Consider the following 8061-nt stretch of genomic DNA (forward strand, 5'->3'; position numbering starts at 1 on the left):
ACCTGTGTTTATCGGGTCAGCTTTGTCAACTGAAAATAAGAATAAAAGAAATTAGACTTAAAAAACATATGCAAAAAAAGAAAAAAATTAAAAGGGTGATTCATAAGTCCCTTTAGCATTTAGATGATAAACAATACTAAAATATTAACCCTTTCGTTACTGTATTTATTTTTGAGATTCTGTGTTTCTTTCAATTAATTTTGAATATAACAAAGAATTTAGTAAAATAACTTAGTTATCATTAAGCTAGTGTTAGGAACATAAATTGTGACTAAGGTTTTGGTGGAAGATTTTAATTCAGAACTTTTGAAAACAAGTCATTTGTACTGCAGAACCAGAGGTGGTTTCGGGTGAGTTGGTAATGAAAGGGTTAAAGGGACTTTAGAATTGTGTCATGCAACTGTGCAACAACTAGAAATATTATCAATTTGTTGATTTGGTTAGGATATAAGAACAAAAAAAAAAAACTTCAAAATATATTGTATATGTTGGTATATGGGATGTATTTTATCTCTTTAAATAGGTCTCAAAAAAATTATCCCAGGCCCTACATGTGAAGTTGGGCCTATATTGCATGCTTTAATACACTAAAAACATTTTTTCTACCCCCGTTACATAAAAAACACCCATGCCTGTGCTGCGCAAATGAGCACTTGTGCCAGCTCTGTGTAGCTAGCACCAAGTACACTCTGTATAGTGGCTGGTGTTAGGAAGGGCATCCAGCTATAGAAACCATGCTTACACAGATGACTGGAGCCTGGTGCAGCCCTCCAGCTTGCCAGCTCCTATCAAATCATCCAACCCATGCTAGCATGGAAAATGGACACTAAATGATAATGATGATGCACTGACGAAAATGGGAACCATATTATATGCCTATGCATCTTTTATGCCATCACATTTAGTACTTTTTAAAACATAAGATGGCTGTGTTGATGTTGATGATGATAAAGAGGAGGATTTCTTAAATTCTCACACATAACCTTGAAGTTGTCAGGTTAATGAGAAAGCCATTATGTTGTCACTTGGCCAGCTAAAAATAGTAGCAAGACCTCACTGATATTACATTCTACAATTTTAAAAGGAGAACGACACAATGAACAATATAGTCATAGATACACAACATTGGTGGGATAGTCATGGATGGAACATCTTTGATCAGTGCTGACTGGGAGAGGCAGGGATCGAAATAACAAAAACTGCAACAATCAATGCCACACATTTATAGAGGAAGGGCAAAGTTGATTGAACAAACCCAAGTCAAGCTTGGCAATTGTTTTGTAGATCCTTCTACCAAGGAATGAAAAAATTCATAACTAACATCAGAAGGATTTTAACTCAGAATCAGGACCAAGGGTTCACAAACAGTGCTCCATAGGGGGTATCTAATCAGGACCAAGGGTTCACAAACAGTGCTCCATAGGGGGTATCTAATCAGGACCAAGGGTTCACAAACAGTGTACCATAGGTGTACCATGGAAATTTTTTTAAAAACCCATTTAACCCTTATGATACCCAACCTACCCAAAACTGACCTTGGTTCTGTGGTACAAACTGTTTTCAAAGCGATATAAATTAAAAAACCTCCCATCAAAATTTCATGCTAATTTGTTTGAAATACCAGATTAATAATGAGAAAGTTCATCATCATTTAACATCCACTTTTCTGTGCTTGCATGTGTCAGACAGAATTTATTGAGGCAGATTTTCTCTGGCTGGATACCCTTCTTATCACAAACCCTAATCTGTTTCAAAGCAAGTTAATAATAATTCCCCCCATAAAGGGATATGTGATTTTTAGGAAGATTTGGTTACTATTTCAAGCAAGATGATTGACTGAGTAGAGGATCTCTCCTTGATCTGATTCAGAAACTTTATTAAGTTATTTTTATATAAAATCACAACAAATTCACTGATTATTCCCAAAATTACTTGAAATACATTTAATTAAAATGTTTTATCAGTAGTGTGGTCATGGAAGGATTAATTTTGTCCTTGGATTTTGGATTTTTATTTATTTATTTTGTCTTTATCTTGTCACAAATCCAGTCTGGAAATAAAATGGTTGTTTCATTCATCAAGGCATCATTTCTTTAAAAGCTAAATAAAGATTTTGATACAAAAATAAATGAAACCAGGGTAACTTGAACAAAATTTAAATTGAATTAGTTGAAATTATGCAAAATAACAACAACAACACAGTAGATGTTTCAAATAATTAAAAAATATAGAAAGAAAGAAAAAATAGCTCTTATGACTTTATTTAAAAGAATTCAAATGAGAGAAAGATGCTGTAAGCAATTAATACATAATGTAACTATCACAACATACAATGTTGTAATGTAATTATCATACAAGAAAATCTGGTAATTATCTCAATATAAGACATAATGTGATTATCGTGGCCATAAAATTTCATAATGTAATTACCGCAACAGAAGACCTAGTAATGTAAATACCACAACAGAAAATGTAATTGTTATAAGATGCTGTAACAAAAGTATCACATAGCAAGATGTTGTAATGTAATTATCATGAGATCTTATAATGTAATTATCACAACAAAAGATCTTCTAATATAATTATCAAAATACTAGTTGTTGATATGTAATTATCATACCTTAAGATGTAATTATCACAGAAGACGTGATATAAATATCACACCACAAGAAATTGTAATTATCACAGAAATAGATGTTGTAATACGATTACCACACTACAAGATCTTGTAATACAATTATCACATCACAAGACCTTGTAATGCAATTATCACAAGTTCATGGAATGTAATTAACATAACCTCAAATGTATTGCAAATATCACACCACAAGATATTGTAATTATGATAGAAGTAGATGTAATACAATTATCACACTACAATTACCACATCACAAGATCTTGTAATACGATTATCACACCACAAGGTCTTGTAATGTAATTATCATACCACAAGATCTTGTAATTAACCAGATGTATTGTAAATGTCATACTCCAAGATGTAACTATCAAAAGATCTTATAATGTGATTATCAGAACACAATACATAATTATCAGAGGAGATGAAATGTCTTTTGTGAAGAAAACTAGATGTTGTAATTATCATATTGATGTTATAATTATCACATTACAAGATGTTGTAATGTAACTATCAACGCTATGGGTGATTGTCACAAGATGCTGTAACATAATGATCACATCACTAGATGTTGTAATGTATTCATCACATGGTAGGGTTTGCTATTTGTATCATATTAGTCACAACACAAGATGTTATGTAACGTGTTCCACATAATACAAGACACCATTGTGATAAAACCAAATATTGAATTTCCTTTTGTCAAATGAGAAAGAAAAGGATTATTATGTATGGTAGAGAGAAAGTAAGAAAGAATGTGAGAGAGGGAGTGGAGCAGAGAGAGAAGGGAGCTGAGAAGTAGAGAGAGAAAGAAAGAAAGATGACAGAGAGAAGAGCAGAGAGATGAAGTGAAAGTGGCAGTAAACAGAGAGAAAGGGTGAGAGGGGTAGAGAGAGGAATAGAAAGAGAGAAAGAGAAACAGTGAGGGGAGTAAAAAGAGAGAAGAAAAGTGTGAGCAGAAGAGAGAGGGGAAGTGTGAAGAGGAGTAGACAGAGATAAAGAAAGAGAAAATGAAAATATGTGGGTGTGTGTTTGTAGAAAGTTAAAAAAATCTGCTGCAAAAACAAAATATTTACAACACAGGAAGATGATAGTCTGTTATATTTGGTGTGATTGGAGGTTGTTGAAGAAACCCCAAATCTCTAAACATCAGAGATAATCTCACTTATATAGAGAAAGCACTAAATACCAAGAGAACCATGTGTATATTGTAATATAGAGGAAATTAGTTCAATTTCTATCTGTAATAATAGATTGATAATATGGTGGACAATTTGGAAATGTTTGGGACAAAACATTCATATAGCGTTTAGCCTAACTTTTTACTCTTTTACTTGTTTCAGTCTTTTTGACTGTGGCCATGCTGGAGCACTGCCTTTAGTCGAGCAAATCGACCCCAGGACTTATTCTGTCGGGCTCTTTTGCCGAACCGCTAAGTCACGGGGATGTAAACACACCAGCATCGGTTGTCAAACGATGTTGGGGGGGGGGGACAAACACATACACACATACATATATATATATACATATATACGACGGGTTTCTTTCAATTTCCGTCTACCAAATCCACTCACAAGGCATTGGTCGGCCCAAGGCTATAGTAGAAGACACTTGCCCAAGATGCCACGCAGTGGGACTGATCCTGGAAGCATGTGGTTGGTAAGCAAGCTACTTACCACACAGCCACTCCTATGCCTATAGGTCAACTTTGATTGAGATCATGTATGATTAAGGGCATTCCAGCCATGCCTTTTCCATCCAGTCTTTTATTTTCATACACAATACATTGATAGAGACCCTTGATGATATGTCGTGCTTGAGAAGACTCATCAAGCCAAGTGAAATCATAATCGTGGCTGATGTTGGTGTCACGTAACTCGCACCTGTATCGGTGGCATATAGAAGCACCCCCATGCCGGTGGCACATACAAAGCACCCATTACACTCTTGGAGTGGTTGGCATTAGGAGGGCATCTGGCTGTAGAAACCATGCCAAATCAGACTGGAACATGGTACAACTCTCAGACTTACCAGTTCCAATCAGACTGTCTAACCCATGCCAGCATGGAAAGCAGACACTAAATGATGATGATAATGAGATACACACACACACACACACACACACACACACAATGGACTTCTTTCAGTTTCCATGTCCCAAATCTACTTAAACGGTTTTGGTCAGAGCAGAACAAAAGTAAAGTACAATTGCCAAGGTGCTGCACATTGAGACTGAACCAGAAACCATGTGGTTGGGATGCAAGCTTCTTAACTCATGCTTGTTAAAGAGAGCAATAGCTCAACCCTTTTGATACCAATCCGGATGAAACTGGCTCTGTAGTACAAATGTTTTGTTTTCATAAATCTTCCATTAAACCTTAGTCACAATTTATGTTCCTAACACTAGCTTAATGAGAACTAAGTTATTTTACTAAATTCTTTGTTATATTTAAAATAATTGAAAGTAACACAGAGCATCTCAAAATAAATACGGTAACAAAAGGGTAAAGAGATTAATTAACAGGCTGCATCCATTGTAGAAGTATCATTAAATGACTTGCTTATTTTTCATTTACTTTTTGTGTTCCTGAAATTGTTTCAAATAGCTAAACATACTTATTATCAAAGTACACAAAAATGAAGGGACATTTATGCATTAAAAAGAACATAAATGAAGTAACATTTATAAGAATTTAAACTTCTTTCTGCTGTTTTAAGTCACACAGGTGTGTGATAAGAATTAAATGAAGGAAATGTGTTAAGTAGTGGAAATGTGTTAAGAGTAGAAAAAAAAAAGTGCAACATTTAAACAAGAGAATGGTGGATGAAATTTAACTGCTGCTGCTGTGGTATTCTAAATTGCTGCTAAACTTAGATGAAATAATTTGAAAAAAAATGTTTTGCTGTTATTATTCATTGACTTTTTATTCTTTTATTTGTCTTAATCATTAGATTATTGCTATGCTGGGACACCTCCTTGAGAGGTGCCCCAGCATGAAAAATAAATATAATTATTTTTTATTGTTATTACTTATTAAGATTAATTATTATTATTATTATTATTATTATTATTATTAAGCTGGTAGAATTGTTAGCATGCTGGACGAAATACTTGGTAGTATTTCGCTCATCGCTATGTTCCGAGTTCAAATTCTGTCGAAGTTGATTTTGCCTTTCATCCTTTCAGGGTTGATAAATGAAGTACCAGTGAAACACAGGGGTTGATGTAATCAACTAGTTCCCTCCCACAAAATTTCAGGCCTTGTGCCTTTAGTAGAAAGGATGATTATTAATGTTGTTGTTGTTGAAGCATTTCCTCCAGCTCTTTAGATTTTGAGTCCAAATGCCACTGAGATAGACTTTGCCTGTCATCCTTTCAAGGTTCCCCACTCTCCTCAAAACTGCTGACTTGCACCAAATTTTGAAATCATAACTATTATTATTATTATTATTATTATTATTATTAAGGAGAAAATTGTAAAGTGGCAAAAAAGATAGGGTGTCAAAACAGCCATTTTACAGTATTTGGTTCCATCTGCTGTGTCTTGAATTCAAATACTACTGAGATCACAATTGATCTGTGGTTATTGATGTAATATCAGCTACGTATGTTGGGTTTGATTCAATCAAGTATTTTCTTCTCTCTGATGAATAAGCTTTGTGTTATGAAAACTGTGCTTGACTGACGAAGGTAGTATTACATAATGGTTATCTTACATAAATTCTTGAAATGTGCATATTAAATATTTTCAAAATATCAACTTTTGGCTTTGTGACTATTCCAATATATATACATATAAGTTATTTGGATAAGGAACTGAGCCAGTAGGACTTTCCTCTAATTGTGAAATGATTCCTTGAGACTGCAATTGTATGTATGTAGGAGTGTGTGTGCATGTGAATAAGAGTGTGGGTATAAAATAGTACATGCGACTAGATATAAGCTCTATCTGTGCATAGATCAATCAGAAAACATTCATAAAAAATAACAACGACAACAATAATAATCATAGTTATTGTTATCATGGAAAGAACAACAACAACAATAGCAGTGACCAATGTGAAGAAATAAAGCAGAAATGGATGTATAAGTTTGTCACTTGGAAAGTTCTGCCCTGGTTCTATGTGTATAATATGGCAGAAAGCAGGAGACAAAATGGGAAGGACTCACCTTGTTACCCAGATCAAGTCATGGGAAACTAGACAGCTTCTTACCAGAAAGAAGATTTGTAGTGTCCCCTGTAATGAAATTGGGGGGGTAGTTCAAAAGCAAAGGCACTAATTTTCAATCAATTTACTCAATTCAAGATTGTGGAACGAGACTGGCACATAGCTTTTGGCAACACACATTAAAATAGATGTGCGTATACATACATATGCGTAAGGGAAGGGAATTATATCAAGAGATGGCAATCCTGAATCTTTTCAGTGATTGTATTTACAAGATTATCAACTTATTAAAAGAACAGTTGCTAATTAAAGGAATATTTGCTAATTGAAGGATAAGAAGTAAGATAAGAAAATGGTTTGATATTTGTTGTGTGAAGGTGCAAGTAGAACAAGGAGGTTTTCAATTCTATATAATTTGACTGTTATTAATATGACCAAATCAAGAATTAGGTTTAATATGGAAATTTCAAATACATAACCAAAAGACAAAGAGAGACGAAGTTCACTGTGTCATGCTGTGTTGTACTAATCAAAAGGTAGTGCTGCAGTTGCTTGCTGTCCTTAAATATCTCTGATCAGTTTATAAGCAAATGCTTCTATAATTTGCACAGCAATGACATCACTGCTGTATTGTTCTTTTAAAGTTGAATGTGCTTCTATTTATTGTTCCTTGTCTTAAGTGACCCTTGCTAGTTATTATTATTGGTCAATGTTGTCAGTGACGCAAGTAATTCTATCATTTATCAACAATATCATACACTGCCTCGTTCTGAGAAATAAAACTGGCACATAACTCTTGGCAACACATAGCAAACAGGTGTGTATGCACGTGTGTGTGTGTGTGTGTGTGTATGTGTGTGTGTGTATATATATATATATATAAAGTATGGGGGTTAAGTTAAGTTCACAGGTGATCTAAACGATTAGGTACGCTAGGCAAGTGCTGTAACGGATTACTGGGGCTCCAAGGTTATAGCCGAGATGGTAGTTATAGAGCCATTGCAGATTTCCGATTCAGCAGATATATAATTGTTAAACAGGACATCAAACATTAAGGCAAGGCAAACATCTCAAGTCATATACAATATTATAATAATTTATGATAATTTCTTCTTATAATAATATTGTATATGACTTGAGATGTTTGCCTTGTCTTAATGTTTGACGTCCTGTTTAACAATTATATATGTGTATGTATGTGTGTGTGTATGTATATATATATATATATATATATATATATATATATATATATATAT

The 8061-nt window shown here is 34.0% G+C and overlaps 1 long non-coding RNA gene across 1 annotated transcript in view; it reads right to left on the reverse strand.

Annotated features, from left to right (window-relative positions):
* LOC106880985 (uncharacterized) overlaps positions 1-8061 on the reverse strand; it is a 26917-nt gene continuing 18856 nt past the window's right edge. Inside the window, exons 2-3 of the long non-coding RNA XR_001410799.2 lie at positions 6807-6874; positions 1-29 (exon numbers count right to left, since the gene is read on the reverse strand). This is a non-coding gene — a long non-coding RNA (uncharacterized LOC106880985). The remainder of the gene's footprint in view (positions 30-6806; positions 6875-8061) is intronic.

Source organism: Octopus bimaculoides, chromosome 21, assembly GCF_001194135.2.
Source record: "Octopus bimaculoides isolate UCB-OBI-ISO-001 chromosome 21, ASM119413v2, whole genome shotgun sequence".
NCBI lineage: Eukaryota > Metazoa > Mollusca > Cephalopoda > Octopoda > Octopodidae > Octopus > Octopus bimaculoides.